The sequence below is a fragment of the Pleurodeles waltl genome, chromosome 11, assembly GCF_031143425.1.
Source record: "Pleurodeles waltl isolate 20211129_DDA chromosome 11, aPleWal1.hap1.20221129, whole genome shotgun sequence".
NCBI classification, from domain to species: Eukaryota; Metazoa; Chordata; class Amphibia; order Caudata; family Salamandridae; genus Pleurodeles; species Pleurodeles waltl.
Genome location: NC_090450.1, coordinates 161,461,159 through 161,485,143, shown reverse-complemented (window position 1 = coordinate 161,485,143; position 23,985 = coordinate 161,461,159).

Genomic DNA, 23,985 nt, shown 5'->3' with positions numbered 1-23,985 from the left:
GGATCCAAAGCTACTGTTTATACACTATCACTAACCTCATTACGAGGCTAGTGGTCCAAGGATTGCCAGCCTTGAAGTGACGGTCGGACCACCACAACTGTGGCAGTCCAACTGGCACATGATGACCCTGGTGGCAAGATCACCAGGGGACCGTCTTCCCCACTGGGAACATGGTTCCCGACTGTCCGATAGTGGTCTGAGTTGTACTCAGCCAGGGCGGTGCTGAGTTCAGTGCCGTCTGGCTGATTACAGCTCTACTTAGAATCAGCCTTTTCATGGTGTTCTGACCAACATGGAAAAGCTGGTGGTAAGCCAGTGCTGGGTGCCAGAGGGGGGCCTCTACACTGCCCATGGCATGGGCAGTGCAGGGGTCCACCCTGCCCAGCACCAATGGAATGCACACTATCTGCTTTGCTGCTCCATGTTTGGCCAAGATCAATGCCCTTGCACATTTTCCACTGTCAGCTCAGTGGAAACCTTGGAATGGGGATGGTTTGCAACTTTGCAGCAGCCTCTTCACAGCGAGTCTAGCAGTCGGCTTGTCTGACAGTCAGACTTGTAATGAGTCCCTTAGTGATTTAAGTTAAAATAAAAAAACCTCTTTGTATTCTGCATCAAAATCAGTTTTTGATTTCCAAGGTGGCCTCTGATTTTTTGATTTGGCCATTTTTGATTTTTCCTAAATTTCATTCCTACCCTGAAGGTTTTTGGACCTGTGAACTTGATATTGAAGATATTGTGATAATAAATGTAGAATGCAGGTAAATCTTTTTTGTGTGCTTTTATTATCAGATTTTAAAGTTTCTAAAATATTGTTGTTTATAATGTTATTTTATATAAAATGTTTATTAAATAGTAATTTTGAAAATTATTTTATGTATTCAATGGTACATTTGTTTGATGTCACATATGTTTTTTTTTTTTTAAATTGTAACATTTCTTGCATTTCAATTTAAAAAGCAGTTAGAGTTAAATATATGTAGAATAAGATTTCTATCAGCAGGATGTTGGGTTTACAGGTGAAAAGGGTTAGGCGATGTCTAAACTATCTTTGTGTCAATCGTTTCATGTAAATTTTACCTAAATATATAAATGTCTTAATTTTAACATTTTGAAATGTTAACTTATAAATACCTATATGTAGTACGAAGGAATATTTTATAATGATTTAATTTTAATTGTTCGCATTTAGGTTTTACCTTTTTCTTTTCTTTTTTTGGTTTATTTACTATTTATTTAATCTTATGTTATTTGATGTATATTTTGTGTTTATTATAATTGAAATGGCTAAAGTTAAAAAAATATTAATGTTTTAGTCTAATGTTTAGTTTTTTTGTCAATTATTATTTTACTTTTTAAATAGGAATATGGTGGGCTCGGTTGCTCTATTTCATATTAGATTTAAATTTTGTAATGTTCTTATTTTAATCATTTTATTTTCAAATATTAGTTTGAAGATGCTATATTTTGAGAAGTAATATTTAACATTTTTACTTTTTATATAAATGTGTTTATTATTATTAATTATTTATTATTAAAAGCAGAAAAACCTAACTAGTGCAATTGTTTCTAAATGTTTTATATATGTTTGTAAATTATATTGTAATTTTTTGCTTACGTTTATTAATTGTTTTTGTTAGGATAATTTTTTAAAATAATACAAAATGAAAAATTAAATATGTAACATTATTTTGTATTTATTTGTGATGTTTATTTTTGTTATAAAGCTGATGTAGGACATCATTACCAGTTTGGCGGTCAGACCACCAGACTGCCATGTTGGCAATCCTGAAAAGACCGGCATACCACGAGTTATACAGGCAGGACCACCATTCACCAAGCAAAAATGTTATACGTCCAGCAGCGCGTCAGCCTGGAAAAAAGTGTTGTGACCTCCGGTGCCGTCAGCACCGTGGCCAACCACCATGCTTATTACAATGGCACAGTCGCTGTGGCGGTCAGCCAGTGGTGGTCCGGACCACTGCAGGTTGCGATCAGCTAAGTAACAGGCAAGTTCACATGGGATGGATTTGAAAACATCATAGCTGACACACATTGGCACGGTGAACACACACCTGCAAAGGACACTATGAGGCACACCCCTTCACAGACCAGAATCCTTTGCATGTCAACTGCAAGGCACAGAAGCCCGAGCACCTTATTTTCCATAGACTTCATAGATTAAGCACTCATTTTTTTCACCATACCACATATCGCCCTGCACACACTTTTGTCCATTCACCCCCTATTGCACTTCCCCTGTTAAGTAAGTTTCTGTCACCCGTATTTTTAATCCACCATGTCACATTAAAAAATCCCCCTTTTTCAGAGGTTGAGTTAAGAGTCATGGTGAATGAAGTCATAGTAGAGCCACAATTGTTTGGTGCACAAGCCCAGCATTGTCCTCTCAATAGGAACATGGAAATGTGGGACAGGATTAGCAACAGAGTGAATGCTGTAGGTATCACACTGTGCACAAAGAAGAACATAAGGAAGAGGTGAAATGACCTCAGGGGCAAGGTCTGTTCCATTGTCTCCAGGCACTAGCTGCAGGCCAAGAAGACTGGTGGTAGCCCTCATTGTGTCCCATTAATACTTATTCTATGGGAAGAGAAGGTTTTACCCATCCTAAATCCTGAGTGCTTCACAGGAATACCTAGGGGAGTGGAGTTTGGTAAGTTAAAAAACACAAAAAGTTTCACAAACATGCAATGTCATACAGACTCATATCTCACGTTTTGCCACTGTCTTGTTCATGTTCCCCACCAATATTCAATACCCTGAGTATCTGAGTTTTAACACTGTCAACCTGTATTGTTGGACCCAGCATCACTGCTACCAAGGACTATCACATGCCTTATGTCCACATGGCTTTTGTAAGTATTTCAATATATAAAAGGTATCCCAGGACTCATGGTGTCTCTCCATATGTGAATGTATGCCCAAACCTAGATGCAGTCTCCATAGAGATATGTAATAACCTAGATTTGTATAGTGTGTCTATTAAAGAGAGTGACCTGACTGCAACTCCCAGGAGGCATTATTTCTGGAACTCCAACTACCAGCCCAGTGTCTACTTGTCCAAAAACTCTTGTTTTTCAACTCCCAAATGAAGTATACGCACCTTGGAGTGATCAAGCACAGATCATACACAAATCAGAGATGTGTTTGTCGACATAGCTCCTTTGAGACTTGCTGACCCAAGATGAGAATATTGAGGACAGGAATGGCACCTTACCCAATGTGTACAACAAGTATTACTAAGGCCTCAAGATGCATTACCAGATTGGCATTGGCAGCAGGCACATTGACACAGCGCTGTGTACATGATGACTCGAGTCACATATACAACAAAGTCCTTGGTTTTCCTGCATTTTAACCATCAAGGCCTCCAAATGGTCAAAGCCATATTTTGCCTAGCCACTGTTTTGCCTGCGTTGGTGGCATGGTGTCATTTTCAGGCCATCCTCCAAAGTGCAACTAATCTGCACATCTCAGCAGCTGCTTGATTCAAATTGGGTTGGTCTGCTACACACATGACATATCAATACTCCCAATACCATGTTTACTTGCCGCAATTGGGTTAACAACAGCTTAACTTTGTGCAAAGCCTCCGCTCATTGTAACTCTAAATCATTGGCAATTGATTTCACAATACAACCAGTAACATTGTTATTTTTACATCAACAGGTTGAGCTGCCACTGTACACACAGAGGCCAAGGAATTGATTATCACTAGCAACCTGGATGAATCCCTAAGTTAAGACGATACTCCTTGGCTTGTGTACATGGAGGATGGTTCTGGCTCATCTAGGCAACCTGGTCATTGGCAACAATGAGTGTCACTGTGCCCACAACGTGACCTCACAGCCCTGTTGTATCAACATCACAGGCAACCATCCCCCCCAACCTCTGTCCCTAGCACTGTGTCTACCATCACATGGCCCCTTGTCCTGGATCCTGAGTTGCAGTGCAACACTTTGGACAATGAGGGTCCAAGATTAAGTTGGAGGGTGCACTCTGTGGCAAGGGCACAGGCCCATGGGGGTACGGTGCTTGGAAGGGATGCTGTGGGCCAGTGGGTGAGGTCACTGGGTCTGCTCTTGGTCAAGACACCATCAGCCACATCTTGGGGGTCTAGCAGGAGTCCCAAGACGTAATGGGCCAGGTGTTGACCCAACTCCAGGAAATCAAGCAGCTACAGAGGGATATGCATAGAGACATGTGGGAATAGATGAAGGCCTACAATAACAACATGGCCTCCCTAACAGGGGTGCTGAGAGACAGTCGCACCACCCTGAGCAGGGCTTTTCAACAACATTCTATCCCTTCCTTTGGCTCATCAAGAGCAGGCTCATCAACATTGGTGCCATCCAATGGAAGAGAGGCCCTGCCAGAGGAACAAGAAGCCGCTAACACCCCTGCCTCTGTAGCAGCAGATCCGCCCCCCACGCAAGCGTGGACATCCAGCTAATAATCCAGGAGGCATGGATGGCAAGACACCCAAAACTGCCAGTGATAAGCTCTTCCTTAAGGACCTCCTTTGTGTGTTAGGCATGGACTGATCCTGAACCACCTATCATTTCCAATGAGATGAGTACTCTGGACTTTGGACTCCCAGGGGTGTGGCAATTAATCCACGGATTCCATTTACCATGACTGACCCCTTCACATTTAGATTTTTTTAAGTTATGTCACGTATATTTTACGTCAGTGATAGCTGCACAATAAAATCACCCTTCATTGACTCTTTGTCTGCTAGTTTTGATTTAATATTTAGCCATGTAGATAAGTCAGACCATGTGAACAATGCAATGATGATCCAATGTACTTCTTCAAGATGAGATTTGTTGCATGTACACAGTTTCCAGTTCAGGATTACAACCTTTCTACACTAGCACATACATACAAGTGTTTGGTCTAACCAAATATTTATTACAGTGTTCGGCACATATGCTGTCAGTATGTCTGAACTGTTGAAAATCAAGAATGATTGACTCATAGTGCATAAATGAACATATTGACAGTTACAGACTCCCCCAGACCATCGAAGGAAGGAAGTTGTCAGACATTGTCCAGTAGAATAGGTAAACATTAATGGGGTTGATGTTACAGCTTGAACACATACCACACCAAAGTATTTGAACACCACATAATCCAAGATACAGACAGATGGCAGTACAGAAGTCTCTGATCACTGGGCCATCAGAATCCAATGTCCATCCATCTGGTGGTTTGACACAAACATATGTCAGTGTTGTGGCACAGGTACTACGGTCTACTACGATGAAGCACATCTACAGCTACATGCAGGTCATACAAAAAGTGTTTAGCCAATTTGAAGGAAAAATGACGTGGTCATAAGCTAGGACTACATATGTGATTACCAAATGATGACATACATGTTGCATCATAACTACCACAGGACACAAAACATGTTCAATGGGCACTTCTGAACCACTACCTAAAACACTGCAAACTCTCTTGGTACAGGTCTCATATACCAAAACTCTGCATCCTATATTACCTGGAACAATCCCTGTCCACTTTGTATATCAGAACAACATCACATACATGCCAATGTCACAACTCTGAAATGCCAACTTGAGGATGACATAGTGAGGGTACCTGTACAAAGAACAAAACAAGGAGTATAAGCTTGAAACCATACATTTGACACAAGTCCCACAGCAAGCATCTGGAAAACAAGTTCCATTGCAAGGAAACTGACACAAACAAAGCAACATCATCAAGGTGGGTATGTGTCAAAAGCTGTCTTCTCAAGCAGCCTTTAGCAGAGTATTGCAGAGTATCAGTTTCCTAGCTGTTTTCAAAACAGTCAACTCCACACATTCTCACAGTTCATTGTACAGTCACAGTCATGACATCACATGACGTACGCTCATGAGAAGTAGCTGTGGATGAGACCTTCTCACAAGTCAGCTCCTTCCTCTTCACCACTGTCATCCTCATTTGGAATTTCAGGATTCTCACCTGATGGCACTGAAGGTTCCCCCTCCTCTGGGATGCACAGGATTGTCCTTTGCAGGGCGATGTTGTGGAGAATGCAGCGTGCCACAATGCTCTGACACACTTTTTCCAATGAGTAGAGGAGGACTCCACCAGTCCTGTCCAGACAGTGGAATCTGGCCTTCAGAAGCCCAAAGTTCCCCCCTGGCGGTCATGTTCTTGCATGGCCCTCATTGAAGCAGACTTCCCCTGGTGTAACTGGATTCCTCAGCTGCATCAATAACCAAGGACGGTTTGGATGTGCTGAGTCTCCTGTTATGGTATGGGACATAAGTGCAACAATGAGTACCTCACTTCATGATTGTAGCACCTGACATTGCTCACACACAATCAGGACAGGCATGACTTACCAACCAGCCAGGCCCTCTCTGGGGGCAGCAGTGACATCAGATGGGGTATGGTGCTGATCTGCTTTATGAAGGAATCATACGGAATCATGGGTTGGTCCAGGATAACGGGTACACCCATTTGAGGTGTAGAGATCCACCAAAGAGAGGGCTTGTATGTTGATGGAATGGAAGTTCTTTCAGTTAGGATAGACTTGTTCAGTTGCCTGTGGTGGCACCAATCCAACATGTGTGCCATAAATTGCCCCCACCACATGTGGGAGGTGGGCACAGCCATAGAAGTCAGCTCTCACATTGGCTAAATTCTCACACTGGGAGAACATGATGTAGCTGTCAACGTGTTTCAACATTACTCAGAGGAAATCTTTCAACACCAGCCTGAGCATAGATTGGGAAACACCAGCAAATTGGGCCACTGTATGTTGAAAGGGCCCTTTGGTCAGGAAGTGCAATGCTGACATGACTTGTATAATGGGTGGTATGCAGAATAAATAACTGTTAGCTGGTATCAGATCTGGCTCCACCTGATGGCATAAGTTTGTCATTGTTTGACTATTCAGAAAGTATAACAGAATGATGTGCTGATTTTCTGTGGTCTGAAGGTCTAGCAGTGAATGGTAGACAGGAGGTTGTTGCATCCGCCCTCTCTCAGGGTATCTGTGTATGCAAGACATGATTTGCAACATTAGTCAGTGTGTCCACAGCAACATACATGATGCATGCCAACATTATCATGTCACAAAGTATTTCAGACTGGATAAACAGGTCACACAGTACACATCCCAACTGGCAACTACACAAGAGTCACGTGTGACCCCCCATGGTTGTCCACACATGTCCACAACATTGATTAGGGTGATACACAACTATATGCTATACAATTGCCCCTCAGAATGTGACTATAATACAGTCAGCGGTGGTGGCCACTGCACTGCCGTCATGTGCCATATGTGTCCTGCTACACACTACACTGGTGGATGTGCAGTAGGACCTAAATAACAAGACAGCATGAATATGTTTGTGATGATCCTACACATATTTTCTATATGTGACACAGTTTACACAGCCATATACAGTATTTTCACTCACCGAAATGGTGGATTCCTGACATACTCCACTGGATATAAGGAACTGGCGTACACAGCCATAGACTATTATTGTTGCCTGTGGCAGTTGTAGCCCAATGGCTGACTCCATCGGTGGTGATGGCTGCTTATGTAGCAGACGTGATCACCATGTTGTGCAAATTCACTCGCTTGACTTGTGACACTGTTGCCAGCAGCACCTCCACTATTTGAGCTGCTGCCTGCCACCTCTGGGAGCAAACATGTCATGTCCAGCAGGCGATAAGCCCCCTGCCTTCTCTGTAGGGGAGTTGGAGAGGCTTGTAAATGAGGTCCTTCCCCTGGATGGACAGTTCTGTGGCTCAGCAGAGGAGCAAGTTAGTGCCTCACGTGCACAATTGGCTCTGTTCAACACCATCCTTTCCCTCCTCAGAGGATACAACGTCATCCAGTGTGCTAGTTGGAGTTCTTGTGTGCCTGTTGTTACAGTCTGTGAGGTATCAATGGAATGTATATGGTGCAGGTGTTGGTGAACAGTACTGTATGTTGTGTTCATTAACATTGTGTTGTGTGGTATGTTTTTTGGGCCCTAGATCCTTCCAGTGTTGCATACACAACTAGGAAAACAGACTTTACTGCCATCCAACTGCATTTATTTATTTATGATGTTTGCAAATGTTAGACAACATGTACATGCATGTCAGCATGAACTGTGTATGCATTTTGACTGAGCCATTTGAGGATCTTGTAAGCAATGTGGAGAGTGCCATAGAACTTTCAGCCCACATCTGGCATTGCAATACTGTTGTTTGGAAGGCATATCATGACTCACTTTGCCCTGCAGGGTGCCACACAATGCACAAGTCACATTGATGATGGGCACATGATGTACTGATGTACATGGAGATGATGGAAATGTGAGTGTCATGTCGATTCTGTGTGCTCAGCCTTCAGAAACCAGGGCATGACAAATGTATCTCCAAGTATGGGACATACTCCAGGCTGTGGGACAGTTACTGTGGCTATACAACTGTGCCACTGTGCCCACTCCCTGTACACCATTAGATCCTGCCATGTGGCCAATATAATGCTCCAGTGGAAAAACATGTCCCGAATGCCTCAGTCCACTGACTAGATTAGAAATGAGTACAGATTTACATCCCAGAACTAACTCATATGTGCATTTTGCATTATTTTCAATGTGTGTCTTTGACTCATGATAGGTCCCTCACTCCCAGAAATCTGTTGTCATATTCACATGTCATACTTTTCCTGTACAGCTGTATTGCACACATGACAGAACTGCAGTTCAGACAGTGTGTAGATTCCTGGGAGGCCATGACATGTGACTCAGTAGCTTGGTCAAATAGCAGAAATTGTACAATGCATACCTTTATATGATGGATGCACTCTCCGCATTTTAGACATATATGTCCAATGGAGTGTTCTGTGGTACAGATACATACCACAGACCCCCCTGAAGTGGCATGAGTCTGCATTTAGTAGGCCACATGTCCACACATGCATAGGGAAGACACTCTCTGTACCCACCTTGCCAATCCCTTCATTGTCACTCAAGTGTAAGGGTGAAGTCTGTGCTATGGAAGTTACATGTAGGGACTGTATGCAGTGAGTAAATCTTGCAGACTGTGAATGTGTTGGTCCAGTCATGCCTAAGGAGTTACCCCTTCAGAAGCAACATATGTGTGTGGAGTTTCATTGTGGCTCACATCACAGTACATGTTGCTGTAGCATGGGCTACCTGATGTCATTAGGCTTCCTTTGTCATTGTAGGCCATGAGCAGGGCAGTGGGTTAGTCTAGAGATGGATACAAAAGTGTGTAATCATGTCCCTGTACTTATTGGCATGTGTGTTTTACGCTTGTGGTGTGTTGACAAATGGGCCATTTTTTGCTTGCTATTTCTGAAGTATGTGACACAACCATTTTTGCAAAAACTTGTGATTGCAGTCACTTGATTTGTTACTTGCATCCACGCAAGCAAATGCTCATCAGAAGAAGGAGATATGTAGAGCCATCGCCAGGAAAGTGCAGACCCTTGGGGTCCACATCCAGCAAAGCACCCATTGTTGCAAGAGGTGGGAGGGGACGCTGGGCCTGGAAGATCACCAAAGTTCAGCTAGGGCTGTCCTCCTAACGTAGATAGGGTGCACGTCAGACCCTGAACCCCCTAATGGCCTGCATTCTGATGGTGATGTACTGCAACCTTGATGGACGTTTGCAGGGAAAACAGCAGCTACAAGGGGGTGAATACAGGGCATATTCCTGCCTGTCACATAGCCAGTTAATGTGTTAGGTTCTGACATCTCACCCTGACGACTAGGGATGAGCCATGTTTGACACAGTAGATGAGTAACTGATTGTGTAGACAGATAATGTTGTGCCCATTTAGGATGAACCATGTGTGATACAGAAGATGATTAACTGTTTGTGTAGATAGGTAATGTGGTGTATACTGATTATCCTTGTCTATTGTCCCAGGGACCTAGGACACAACTGTATGCACTCAACAAACAATTTGCTTTCCAAGGACAACACATAGCTGTGTACATTGATCAATCAAGCAAAGTTTTTTTTTTTGTGGGCGTAAAAAAGAAGTGATGGATCACTGTCCTCAGCCATGATTCTGGTCAAGTGAGTAAATTGGTATCAGCCCCCCAGAGGCCACTTTTCTTCAATGTGTGAGGAGTGCTTGTGCCTCACTACTGTCTATAATGTCTAGATGGCGATCATACATGAAACAGAGATTACATTGTTCTTTGGGTCAGCTACAGATCAGATCTTTCCCTTGAAGAGTCAGGAATGTCCGTTGACATGATTTATGTGCTATTACTCTTGCCAACATTCCTTATGCCTACATGTTACCACGTCAACCATTCATCCACAGACATCTGTGTCAATGTCATTGTAAGGGGTGCTAGACATCAGTGGTGATTGCCCTGGGGCTTGTTTATTCATTGTGTTGTAGATTTTAGAAACATACATTCTTGCCATTTTGTACATTTTGTCTCCAGTGTATATTTACAAGCCAAATGTGTAGCATATCTGAGCAACATTAGTACTACCTCCATGACTCCAGTAGGACAAATTTCATGAGGTGAAGTGTGCATTGTTGATATGTTTCCAGTGTGACATGAGTATTTCCATGTCACCTTCTTCAGGCTATTGTACTGATGTCAGCAACATGCCAGGCTTAAGTAGCATAATTTCTTATTGTTGTGTTAATGTGTATGTGACAAATAGATATCTGTATGACCTTGTGTGGGATCTGTGGGAATGAAGTTGGCATTGACCTATTATTGTATGATATCAGGAAACTGAGGTATGCTCCATGAGGCAGAGCATTGAAGGTGATGTGGTCTCCTCCCTGTTCAATGGTTACTGTGGTTACATAACTTCAGCCATGCAATTGTAGTTGACGGAGATCCTGATTTTCCAGTGTGCAACTGTTGACAGTTTAGATGGCATGCATGCATATGGTATGGTACATGTAAGAGGCACTCTGATAAATTTTGTTGCTGGGGCCTACTTGACCTGATGGCAATGTTTGCTAATCACAGTTGTTGTTCAAGTATGATCAGGAACGTGTAGAGACCCTTTTTCTCTTTGTATTTTGAGGATCAGCCCAGGCAAGTGAAGGAGACAGGGCACAACCAAGTGGGGATGCATCTGGCCATAGTAGCGTCAGTCATGAGACAACTGATACAGAGGCACCCAGTGGCCCGGGAGGGTTAGGTGAGTGTCACGGAGGAGACCAAATCTATATCCTCATCATCGGATTCTACCTCCAGGCTCCATTCCCTAGTGGTGGCACACCCATCAGGACCTACTTCTGTACTATCCTTGTCAGCCACCCCCAGTTCTATCATCACCCTCCCTGTTGTTCCCCTACCACAGTTGGCTTTGCCTGCTCACCCAAGAGGGTGGGCGTCAACTTTGCTGCAGGCACCTCCGTCCCAGCCTCTGTTACACCTGCTGCCCTGAGTGAGGAGGCTATTGACTTCCTGAGGAGCATCTCTGTGGGTCAGACTGCCATTGTGAATGCCTTCAGCGGTTGGCCAGCCAACATCGGCAGACCAATTTTTTCCTAGAAGGCATTCAAAGTGCCATGTTTGGCCTAGAGAGATCTTATCAGGCTTTGGCCTCCTCACTGATGGCAGCCAGTCACCCCCCACATTCAGTCTTCCCTCCACCTCCCTCTTTCCAATCCAAATCCCCTAGTCCCCTACTTATCCCAAGCATGCAGACACATCTACATGCCCTCACCTGAACACACACAAGCAGCACACATCGACACAACACGACAAGACACACTGGCATGCAGGCACTCAACTTACACCCAAAAGCATGACATCAGCCACCATTTCACCAGACACCCCACCACCCCCACCGACCCACACATCACATCAGGCATACCCACAGACACCACCACAACAGAAAGTGACATATCTATCACATCCATTATACCCACAGACTCCATTACAACAGAAACAGCCACCACATCCACTATACCCGCAGACACCACCACAACACTCAAAGAAACATCACCACATCCAGCATACCTGCAGACACAACACCAACAGACAAAGAAACATTCACAACAGCCACCATATCCACAATCACCACCCCAACTGACACACACACACACATCCACCAGTCCATCACCTAGCATCTCCACCTCCCATCCCCCAAGATAAACAAAAGCCCACACATACACATCCAACAGACACCACCCAAACAAAGCATACCTCACACGCACACACATACACACACACACACACACACATATAACACATCTACACTCCCACACCAGACAACCACTCATTACACCTCTTTCTGCAGACCATCCCAATGTTCCCAAGGAGCATTTTCTTTTTAAGCTCCCCTTATACTCTCTGTTTCCACCTGCTGGGGCATGGTGGTTGGACCACCACAGTCACATAGGCGGTGTGCAACATCATGATGAATCCAGCGGAAACGCAGGCTCCGCTGGCCTGTTTGTCTTGTCTTGTCACTGCAGCATTCTGTGCTACCTGGTGATGCCAGCGGGACCACGGCGGCCTTAGCTCTAGACCCTCTATATGCCCACCAGCATAGTAATACAGTGGTCCGACTGCCCGGCCGATGACCACTGCAACCACCCTGGCGTTTCAGGACTGCCAAACTCATAATCAGCCCATAGATTCTAGTAGGATTAGTACACTTGAACACATTACAGTCCAACATCTTTTCCAAAATGATACAGATTGGGGTGGGAATAATGAATTTAACCCTTTATTGTCCAATGATCTTTGGAAAATTGTTATGACTTGAGTGGGAAGAGTAAATTCAAATCATTTAGGCCCAGATTTAAGAAGGCCTGGTGCCTCCTTGTGCCACATTTGCACCATTTTTTATGCTAATGTGGTCAAACAGGGCTAAAATTGTTGTGCCAGATTTACAAAGTGGCACAATGAATGCATTGCATCACTTTGTATCCCTTTGCACCAGGCATACTGTATGCAAGGGGGGGCGTTCCCACTTTTGGGGCGTTAAAAGGAGAAACGCTATTGGTTACAATGGGCCCTATGTACTGTTCAGGGTTAGTGCCAACACTTTTAGTGTTCACCACCTTCCCCAAAAAAGGTTTAAATTGAACTGGGAATACTAAATCAAACCCCTTTAGTGCCCAGCACCTTTCTCAAAAATTATTTATATTAGAGTGGGAATAGTAAATCTAACCTCTTTAGTCGTAAACACTTTTCCCAAAAAGGTATAGATTGGAGTGGGAATAATAAATATGATCTATTCAGTGTCCAACATATTTCTTAAAATAGTTAGATTGGAGTGGAAAGTGAGAACAGTAAATTTGACCCTTCCATGTGAAACACCTTTCCCAAAATAGCTTGTACTTTGTATGTGTGTCTCGTGCCTCATTTTGCAGAATACAAAACTGACAAATGGCAAGGTTTTTACTTTTTTTTTATGTTTGTATCTTATTTATTATATTAAATGTGCATTTTAAGTTTATATTTTTCATATATATTTTTTATGGAGAAAAAATAATGTTTTTTCATGTTACAGTAATATTATTTCTACTTTTTTGGTATAATATCACATGTACTTTATTTTTTACACAGTTTGAGCAGGTGTTCACTTTTCAAAACCATACATAATTACTCCCTATAGAAGTTTTTTTAAACATAGTGCTTTGTCATTTTACATTTCATAATATTTGTTCTCCATATATTAAGTAGTACTATTTAATATAAAGCTATAATTCTATACTATTATTATATTTATACATACAGACATATTTATATTTGTTAAGTGCATTATTTAACGTTATACTCATTTTAAGTCATTTTCTATGTACTTTTTATTCACTTTTTCACAATGTTTTGTAACATTCCTATTGATTTCTATTGAAAGATAGATTCTTTACATTTTCAGTTTGCAGCCATTTTTTATTACTACTACGTGTATTTTGTACTCTACGATGCAGTTATTAGAAGAAACATATTTGTGTCAGTTGAGGTTGCCTGTTGACACCATTTCAAGTGATGTCCAATGCTATTAACTAATATACATTTGGCCAACTTTACATGTTCTAAAGGGGCATTTTAGCACGTCTATTACCAACCCATTCATATTATGGGCCATAATGTTTTTTTCTGAATGCAATGATCAAGTAATGAGGCCTTCTAAACTTTAAAATCCATGCATGGACTTCTTACGCGGTTTTGCCTATATAATAAAGACCAAGAAGACAACAGTGCAGTTAATCACATTCTTTGTACCACAAGGAGAGTGATGATTCTATTGCTAATCCTTGCTTTTGATTTTGAATTCTATGGAATCTGTTGTTTTACAGGGCATGCAATCATTACAGCAAATATGTTCCACGATTGGACCTAACCCTTCATTTGGGTAAATATTTTTTGGTGGGTCTTTATAGGCATGTACCAATCTATCCATAGGTTTCTACTTCTTCTGAAGTGAACAAAAGTTTTTCAATATGAAAATCACCATTATAGAAAAATGTCAAGGTTTAACACTTTTTTTGATGCTAGGTGACTTGATTCCAAAGGTAGATACAGATACAATACATTGATCATTCTCGCAGATTGAGACTAATTCTGACTTCTTACCAAGATTTACAATAGATATACCATGATCTCTTGATGGATGCTTTTATTAATCAAAAGTAATGGCCTATCACAGAAGGTTGGAAGCTAAAATATTCACCTTAATGAAACTGTTCAGCCCAATTATGCCAAGTGCCTAAAAATTGGCCAAACAGTAGGGAATCTCACCAATTATACAGGTGATGACTATTGTATTTCAACAGTGGTACAAGCTGAACAGTGTCTCTGCCAGCCAGTACATGAAAACTGCACCTTCTTTACAAAGAGCTCCATCAAATTGATTTTGTCTATGTTGTGTTTCAGTTGTAGATCTGGACTCTTTCAATGTAACCATTGATGGAAGTCCTTTAACATTGTAAAAGGGCCTCTAAAAATAATGATTATTTCATCAATATCTCTAATTTCTTGTTACAATTTGAATTTACAGGCATTGCCATTGTGATTTATGGTCCTTTCTTTAAATTGGTCTTTACTCTTCCCCCTACTAATTCATCTACCTAGTCACTAGTCAGCCAACCATGCGCCAATTGTGGACCAACACAGAGGGAAAGGACAAGAATTCACCATATTTCATAAATACTTTGCATTCCTGCCCTTTTATGTTGGCATATGGCAGTGCAGCAAGAAGACTTGCTGTGTTGCCTTACAGCAATTCCCCATAAATATGGGCCCTGGAGTTCTGTGGGATGCTTCTACTCTAGGAAATTAATTGTCAATTAATCTAACAAGGACATGCTCCAGTTTAATGTGTGTGATACCTACAGGCTGTTTTCTAACTGCTTGGTAAATCATATTTTTTGTCACTGGGGTGACATTTTAACCTCTTGGGTGCCTTGGACGAGATGATCTCGTCCAAGGCTACAGTTCCCCTGTGCCTTGGACGAGATCATCTCGTCCATGGCACAGGGGAACTTTGGAGTGCGCTAGCGCGCCCCCCATGCACACCCCTTCCCCCCCCAAGTCGGGGATGGAAGGGGAAGACCTTCCCCTTCGACCCCGACCCCCCCCCCACCCCCCCCTGTGACGTCAGCGCGCGCGCGCGCGCTGATGTGTCACAGGGGCCTCCCTCGTCGCGCAAAGCATTTCTTTTTCAATCACTTGGGAGGCCCGGAGGGGCTTCAAAGGGAAGAAAAAGTATTTCCTTCCCTTTGAAGTCCCTCCGAGGGTTTCAAAAGCCGGATTGCTTGCAATCCGGCTTTTGAACCCCACTAGACACCAGGGATTTTTTTTTTTTTTTTTAAATTGACAAAAGGGAGCGACCCCTTGGGCAAGGGTCGCTCCCAGGGGGGGCATTTTTTCGAAAAGGCCTTTTCTGCCCCCCCCTGGGGGCAGATCGGCCTTATTAGGCCGATCTGCCCCCAGGGGGGGCAGAAACCTCTAGGCACCAGGGACCATTTTATTTATTTTTTTTTCATTTTTTGTTATTGAGGTGGGGAGCGACCCCTTAGGCAAGGGTCGCTCCCCTTGGGGGAAAATTATATTTTGGCCATTTCTGCCCCCCTTGGGGGCAGATTGGCCTATTTTGATGAGGCCAATCTGCCCCCAAAGGGGGTAGAAACCACTAGACACCAGGGATTTTTTTTTTTTTTTATTGTTATTGACAAAAGGGAGCGACCCCTTGGGCAAGGGTCGCACCCGGGGGGGCATATTTTCGGGAAGGCCTTTTCTACCCCCCCTGGGGGCAGATCGGCCTACTATTAGGCCGATCTGCCCCCAGGGGGGGCAGAAACCTCTAGGCACCAGGGAGTTTTTTCTTTGCGTGAATTTCACGCAAAGGGAGCGACCCCTTAGGCAAGGGTCGCTCCCTGGGGGGAGGGCAATTTATTTTAGGCCATTTCTGCCCCCCCGGGGGACAGATCGGCCTATTATTAGGCCGAACTGCCCCCGGGGGGGGGGGCAGAACACTCTAGGCGCCAGGGCAATTTTTTTTTTGTGTTTTTATTTTTTGTTGTTTCTTTTTTTAGAGATGGGGAGCGACCCATCAGGCAAGGGTCGCTCCCCTGGGGGGGCAAATTGTATTTAGACCATTTCTGCCCCCCTGGGGGCAGATTGGCCGATTTTAGGTCAATCTGCCCCCAAGGGGGCAGAAACCACTAGGCACCGGGGATTTGTTTTTGGGCGCCAATGTCACGCAGGGGGAGCGACCCCGTAGGCAAGGGTCGCTCCCGGGGGGGGGGTGGGGGTTGGGGGGGGAAAATTTATTTTAGGCCATTTCTGCCCCCCCGGGGGACAGATCGGCCTATTATTAGGCCGAACTGCCCCCGGGGGGGGGGCAGAACACTCTAGGCGCCAGGGCAATCTTTTTTTTGTGTTTTTATTTTTTGTTGTTTCTTGTTTTAGAGATGGGGAGCGACCCATCAGGCAAGGGTCGCTCCCCTGGGGGGGCAAATTATATTTAGACCATTTCTGCCCCCCTGGGGGCAGATTGGCCAATTTTAGGTCAATCTGCCCCCAAGGGGGCACAAACCACTAGGCACCGGGGATTTGTTTTTTGGCGCCAATGTCACGCAGGGGGAGCGACCCCGTAGGCAAGGGTCGCTCCCGGGGGGGGGGTGGGGGTTGGGGGGGGGAAATTTATTTTAGGCCATTTCTGCCCCCCCGGGGGACAGATCGGCCTATTATTAGGCCGAACTGCCCCCGGGGGGGGGGCAGAACACTCTAGGCGCCAGGGCAATTTTTTTTTTGTGTTTTTATTTTTTGTTGTTTCTTTTTTTAGAGATGGGGAGCGACCCATCAGGCAAGGGTCGCTCCCCTGGGGGGGGCAAATTGTATTTAGACCATTTCTGCCCCCCTGGGGGCAGATTGGCCAATTTTAGGTCAATCTGCCCCCAAGGGGGCAGAAACCACTAGGCACCGGGGATTTGTTTTTTGGCGCCAATGTCACGCAGGGGGAGCGACCCCGTAGGCAAGGGTCGCTCCCGGGGGGGGGGGGGGTGGGGGTTGGGGGGGCAAATTGTATTTAGACCATTTCTGCCCCCCTGGGGGCAGATTGGCCAATTTTAGGTCAATCTGCCCCCAAGGGGGCAGAAACCACTAGGCACCGGGGATTTGTTTTTTGGTGCCATTGTCACGCAGGGGGAGCGACCCCGTAGGCAAGGGTCGCTCCCGGCGGGGGAGGGTGGGGGTTGGGGGGGCAAATTTATTTTAGGGCATTTCTGCCCCCCCCCCCTGGGGCCGGCTGAGCTACAGGCCAAACACCACAGGTAGGCACCTTGCAAAAAACACCTCTGTTTTCTGTGAAAAAATATGTTGTGTCCACGTTGTGTTTTGGGCCATTTCCTTTTGTGGGCGCTAGGCCTACCCACAGAAGTGATGTACCATTTTTATCGAGAGACTTAGGGGAACGCTGGGTGGAAGGAAATTTGTGGCTCCTCTCAGATTCCAGAACTTTCTGTCACCGAAATGAGAGGAAAAAGTGTTTTTTGGGCCAAATTTTGATATTTGCAAAGGATTCTGGGTAACATAACCTGGTCAGAGCCCCGCAAGTCACCCCATCTTGGATTCCCCTGGGTTTCTAGTTTTCAAAAATGCAATGGTTTGCTAGGTTTCCTCAGGTGTCGGCTGAGCTACAGGCCAAAATCCACAGGTAGGCACTGCTTTTTATAAAAAAATGTGATGTGTCCACGTTGTGTTTTGGGCCCTTTCCTTTCGTGGGCGCTAATCCTACCCACACAAGTGAGGTATCATTTTTATCGGGAGACTTGGGGGAACGCTGGGTAGAAGGAAATTTGTGGCTCCTCTCAGATTCCAGAACTCTCTGCCACAGAAATGTGAGTAACATGTGTATTTTTAGCCAAATTTTGAGGTTTGCAAAGGATTCTGGGTAACAGAACCTGGTCCGAGCCCCGCAAGTCACCACTCCTTGGATTCCCCTACGTCTCTAGTTTTCAGAAATGCACAGGTTTGGTAGGTTTCCCTAGGTGCCGGCTGAGCTAGAGGCCAAAATCTACAGGTAGGCACTTCGCAAAAAAAACACCTCTGTTTTTTCCCAAAATTTAGGATGTGTCCACGTTGCGCTTTGGGGTGTTTCCTGTCGCCGGCGCTAGGCCTACCCACGCAAGTGAGGTATAATTTTTATCGGGAGACTTGGGGGAACGCTGGGTGGAAGGAAATTTGTAGCTCCTCTCAGATTCCAGAACTTTCTGCCACAGAAATATGAGGGACATGTGTTTTTTTAGCCAAATTTTGAGGTTTGCAAAGGATTCTGGGTAACAGAACCTGGTCCGAGCCCCGCAAGTCACCCCTCCTTGGATTCCCCTAGGTCTCTAGTTTTCAGAAATGCACAGGTTTGGTAGGTTTCCCTAGGTGCCGGCTGAGGTAGAGGCCAAAATCTACAGGTAGGCACTTCGCAAAAAACACCTGTTTTTTTCCAAAATTTAGGATGTGTCCACGTTGCGCTTTGGGGTGTTTCCTGTCGCCGGCGCTAGGCCTACCCATGCAAGTGAGGTATCATTTTTATCGGGAGACTTGGGGGAACGCTGGGTGGAAGGAAATTTGTAGCTCCTCTCAGATTCCAGAACTTTCTGCCACAGAAATGTGAGGGACATGTGTTTTTTTAGCCAAATTTTGAGGTTTGCAAAGGATTCTGGGTAACAGAACCTGGTCCGAGCCCCGCAAGTCACCCCTCCTTGGATTCCCCTAGGTCTCTAGTTTTCAGAAATGCACAGGTTTGGTAGGTTTCCCTAGGTGCCGGCTGAGCTAGAGGCCAAAATCTACAGGTAGGCACTTCGCAAAAAACACCTCTGTTTTTTTCCAAAATTTAGGATGTGTCCACGTTGCGCTTTGGGGTGTTTCCTGTCGCCGGCGCTAGGCCTACCCACGCAAGTGAGGTATCATTTTTATCGGGAGACTTGGGGGAACTCTGGGTGGAAGGAAATTTGTAGCTCCTCTCAGATTCCAGAACTTTCTGCCACAGAAATGTGAGGGACATGTGTTTTTTTAGCCAAATGTTGAGGTTTGCAAAGGATTCTGGGTAACAGAACCTGGTCCGAGCCCCGCAAGTCACCCCTCCTTGGATTGCCCTAGGTCTCTAGTTTTCAGAAATGCACAGGTTTGGTAGGTTTCCCTAGGTGCCGGCTGAGCTAGAGGCCAAAATCTACAGGTAGGCACTTCGCAAAAAACACCTCTGTTTTTTTCCAAAATTTAGGATGTGTCCACGTTGCGCTTTGGGGTGTTTCCTGTCGCCGGCGCTAGGCCTACCCACGCAAGTGAGGTATCATTTTTATCGGGAGACTTGGGGGAACTCTGGGTGGAAGGAAATTTGTAGCTCCTCTCAGATTCCAGAACTTTCTGCCACAGAAATGTGAGGGACATGTGTTTTTTTAGCCAAATGTTGAGGTTTGCAAAGGATTCTGGGTAACAGAACCTGGTCCGAGCCCCGCAAGTCACCCCTCCTTGGATTGCCCTAGGTCTCTAGTTTTCAGAAATGCACAGGTTTGGTAGGTTTCCCTAGGTGCCGGCTGAGCTAGAGGCCAAAATCTACAGGTAGGCACTTCGCAAAAAACACCTCTGTTTTTTTCCAAAATTTAGGATGTGTCCACGTTGCACTTTGGGGTGTTTCCTGTCGCCGGCGCTAGGCCTACCCATGCAAGTGAGGTATCATTTTTATCGGGAGACTTGGGGGAACGCTGGGTGGAAGAAAATTTGTACCTCCTCTCAGATTCCAGAACTTTCTGCCACAGAAATGTGAGGGATATGTGTTTTTTTAGCCAAATTTTGAGGTTTGCAAAGGATTCTGGGTAACAGAACCTGGTCCGAGCCCCGCAAGTCACCCCTCCTTGGATTCCACTAGGTCTCTAGTTTTCAGAAATGCACAGGTTTGGTAGGTTTCCCTAGGTGCCGGCTGAGCTAGAGGCCAAAATCTACAGGTAGGCACTTCGCAAAAAACACCTCTGTTTTCTCCCAAAATTGTCGATGTGTCCACGTTGCGCTTTGGGGCGTTTCCTGTCGCGGGCGCTAGGCCTACCCTCGCAAGTGAGGTATCATTTGTATCGGGAGACTTGGGGGAACATAGATTAGCAAAACAAGTGCTATTGCCCCTTGTCTTTCTCTACATTTTTTCCTTCCAAATATAGGAGAGTGTGTAAAAAAGACATCTATTTGAGAAATTCCCTATAATTCACATGCTTGTATGGTCACCCCGGAATTCAGAGATGTGCAAATAACCACTGCTCCTCAGCACCTTATCTTGTGCCCTTTTTGGAAATGCAAAGGTTTTCTTGATAGCAATTTTTTACTCTTTATATTTCAGCAAATGAATTGCTGTATACCCGGTATAGAATGAAAACGCACTGCAGGGTGCAGCTCATTTATTGGCTCTGGGTTCCTCGGGTTCTTGATGAACCTACAAGCCCTATATATCCCCGCAACCAGAGGAGTCCAGCAGACGTAACGGTATATTGCTTTCCATAATCTGACATTGCAGGGAAAAGTTACAGAGTAAAACATAGAGAAAAATTGATGTGTTTTTCACCTCAATTTCAATATTTTTCTTTTTCAGCTGTTATTTTCTGTAGGAAACCCTTGTAGGATCTACACAAATGACCCCTTGCTGAATTCAGAATTTTGTCTACTTTTCAGAAATGGTTAGGTTTCTGGGATCCAGCATTGGTTTCATGCCCATTCCTGTCACTGACTGGAAGGAGGCTGAAAGCACAAAAAATTGCAAAAATGGGGTATGCCCCAGTAAAATGCCAAAATTGTGTTAAAAAATTGGGTTTTCTGATTCAAGTCTGCCTGTTCCTGAAAGCGAGGAAGCTGCTGAGTTTAGCACTACAAACCCTTTGTTGATGCCATTTTCGGGGGGAAATCCACAAGCCTTCTTCTGCAGCCACTTTTTCCATTTTTTTTTAAAAAAAACGAAATTTTCACTGTATTTTGGCCAATTTCTTGGCCTCCTTCAAGGGAACCCACAAAGTCTGGGTACCTCTAGAATCCCTAGGATGTTGGAAAAAAAGGACGCAAATTTGGCTTGGTTAGCTTATGTGAACAAAAAGTTATGAGGGCCTAAGCGCGAACTGCCCCAAATAGGCAAAAAAAGGCCTGGCACAGGAGGGGGAAAAGGCCTGGCAGCGAAGGGGTTAACTAACTTCTGAACCAATTCAGGATTTTTTCCTAAGTGCATGAAATTATTAGACCTGGTTTTGGTTCTGCAGCAACTCTACCCGGAACAGTACTGAATACTTCAAACCTTCACTTTTTATCACATAACATAAAACTATTATGTCGGGCTGAACTTGTGAAAAGTATGCTCAACAATGGAACAGGCATCATTTGAACCTTAGTTAGTGAACAGTTACTTAAAAAATGCAAATATGCCTCAGTATCAATTCATTTCTTCTGTACCAAGATGAAGACTGATTCCTTGCTGCTAAAATTACTATGGCCCTCATTATGACATTGGCGGTCAGCTGACCGCCACACCGGCGACGGCGGTAGTACCGTCGCCAGACCGGCAGTAATGACCACGGCGGTGATCCCTCCCACAGTCAGTCAATGTACCAACCCAACTGTCAGTGCGGTACAACCACTGGACATGGCGATAGCCACCTACAGGCAGGCGGAAAACAAGGATCCACCCAGCATATTATGACATAGCACACCGCCAGGATTTCCGGGACCTTAGCAACGCCATCAAAAGCCTGGCGGAAACACATCATATAAAAGGAGACATTCACCTCCAGGAACTTAGAGGAGTCCATGGAACCCGAACTGGAAGTCTTCCCGATGCTGCACCACGCCATGGCCATCCTGAAGCACCGACGCCGACAAAGACGGTAAATGGTGAGTACAGCCGCTTAGCACGCAAGGGAGTGAGGGGAGAGTGTGACACACCATACACACACAACACAATCAGAAAAATGTGCAGAGTAAATCGACAGTAACAGGACCCAGGAGCAAAGAAAGCCAGAACACATACCTTTGTTCCAACCACTGTAATCCAGTAGGACGAAGAGCCTAAATCCAAACAAATACATAATTGCATATATACATGCAGGGCCATTGGCCAGTTCAAAGTCAGAAAATGCCCACAGGGCAAAGTCTAAACCCCAACTTGACTCCTGACAACATCAGGACTTCACTGTGCAGGGGCATCATGTTGGAAATAGGCAGGCACCTCAGGGGGCACGGATGGTGGGGGGTGTGAGGAGCTTCATTTTGGGAGGGGGGTCCTTGGGTTTGGGTTGGGGGGGCAGCTCTTTACCCTTCTGTTTTGGGGGGCAGAAGAGTTGGCTTGGGGCTGGGGCTGGGGCTGGGGCTGGAGTTCCACTCATGTGCCCCTTAGTGGCAGCTGAAGTCTTAGGGGGTGGAACAGGGCTAGATTTGGTGCTGGTGCTATGGACAGGGTGCCGGAAGGGGAAGGAAGAGGTCAAGGCGGTAAAGGAAGAGCTTCTTATGAACAGTGGGGCGGGCTGTGGGAGGAGGTATGGGAGTGGAGGTAGAGGAAGTGGTTGTAGGAGGAGGAGGTGTGCTGGACTTGGGTACAGGTGCATGGACAGTGTGCGTGTGTGTGGTGGATGGCTGTTGGGCTTCTGAGTGCGAGCATTTGTGTGTCTTTGGAGGAGGCAGACAGGGTAGGGACGTGTGGATGGATGTTGTGGTGGTGTCTGCAAGTGAGGTGGGTGTGCTGCATGAGGTGGTGATTGTGTAGGTGGTGACTGTGCATGTGGTGTGTGGGGTGCATATCTGTGGGTCTGCTGTTGTGGTGACTGTGGGCAAGGCTGTGCAGGTGGCAGAATCTGGGACTGTTGATGCTGTGCATGCAGGTGTGAGTGCTGATGTGACTGTGAGGAAGGAGGAGGAGGGGAAGACAGTGGAGGCAGTGGATGATGTTGTATGTGCATCCGTGTGTTGGCTGTGTGAGTGCTTGTGGACTGAGTGTGCTGCCTGTGTTTGTCTGTGTGAGTCATGTCTGTTGTTTTGGGTGCATGCTTGTCAGAATGTGTGCATGGGATGGGTATGGGGAGAGGAGACTGGGACTGGGAAGTGGTAGTTGAAGGGGGGTTGAAGAAACAGGGACACTGGCTGCCGTCAGAGAAGAGGCCAGAGCCTGAAACGACCTCTGTAGGGCTGCCAAGCCACCGTGAATGCCCTCCAAAAAGGCATTGCATTGCTGCATCTGGGATGCCAGTCCCTGGATGGCATTCACTATGGATGACTGCCCTACAGAAATGGATCTCAGGAGGTCAATAGCCCCCTCACTGAGGGTAGCAGGGCTGACTGGGGCAGGGCCTGAGGTGCGTGTGGCAAAGGAGATGTTCAGTCTCCTGGTTGAGCGGGCACGGGCAACTGGGTGAGGGGCTGCTGGTCTGAGGGGGTGGCAGTAGAACCTGTAGTTGGGGTGGTCCCAGAGGGGTCTGCAACCACCAGCGAACTCTCATCAGAAGAGTAATCAGAG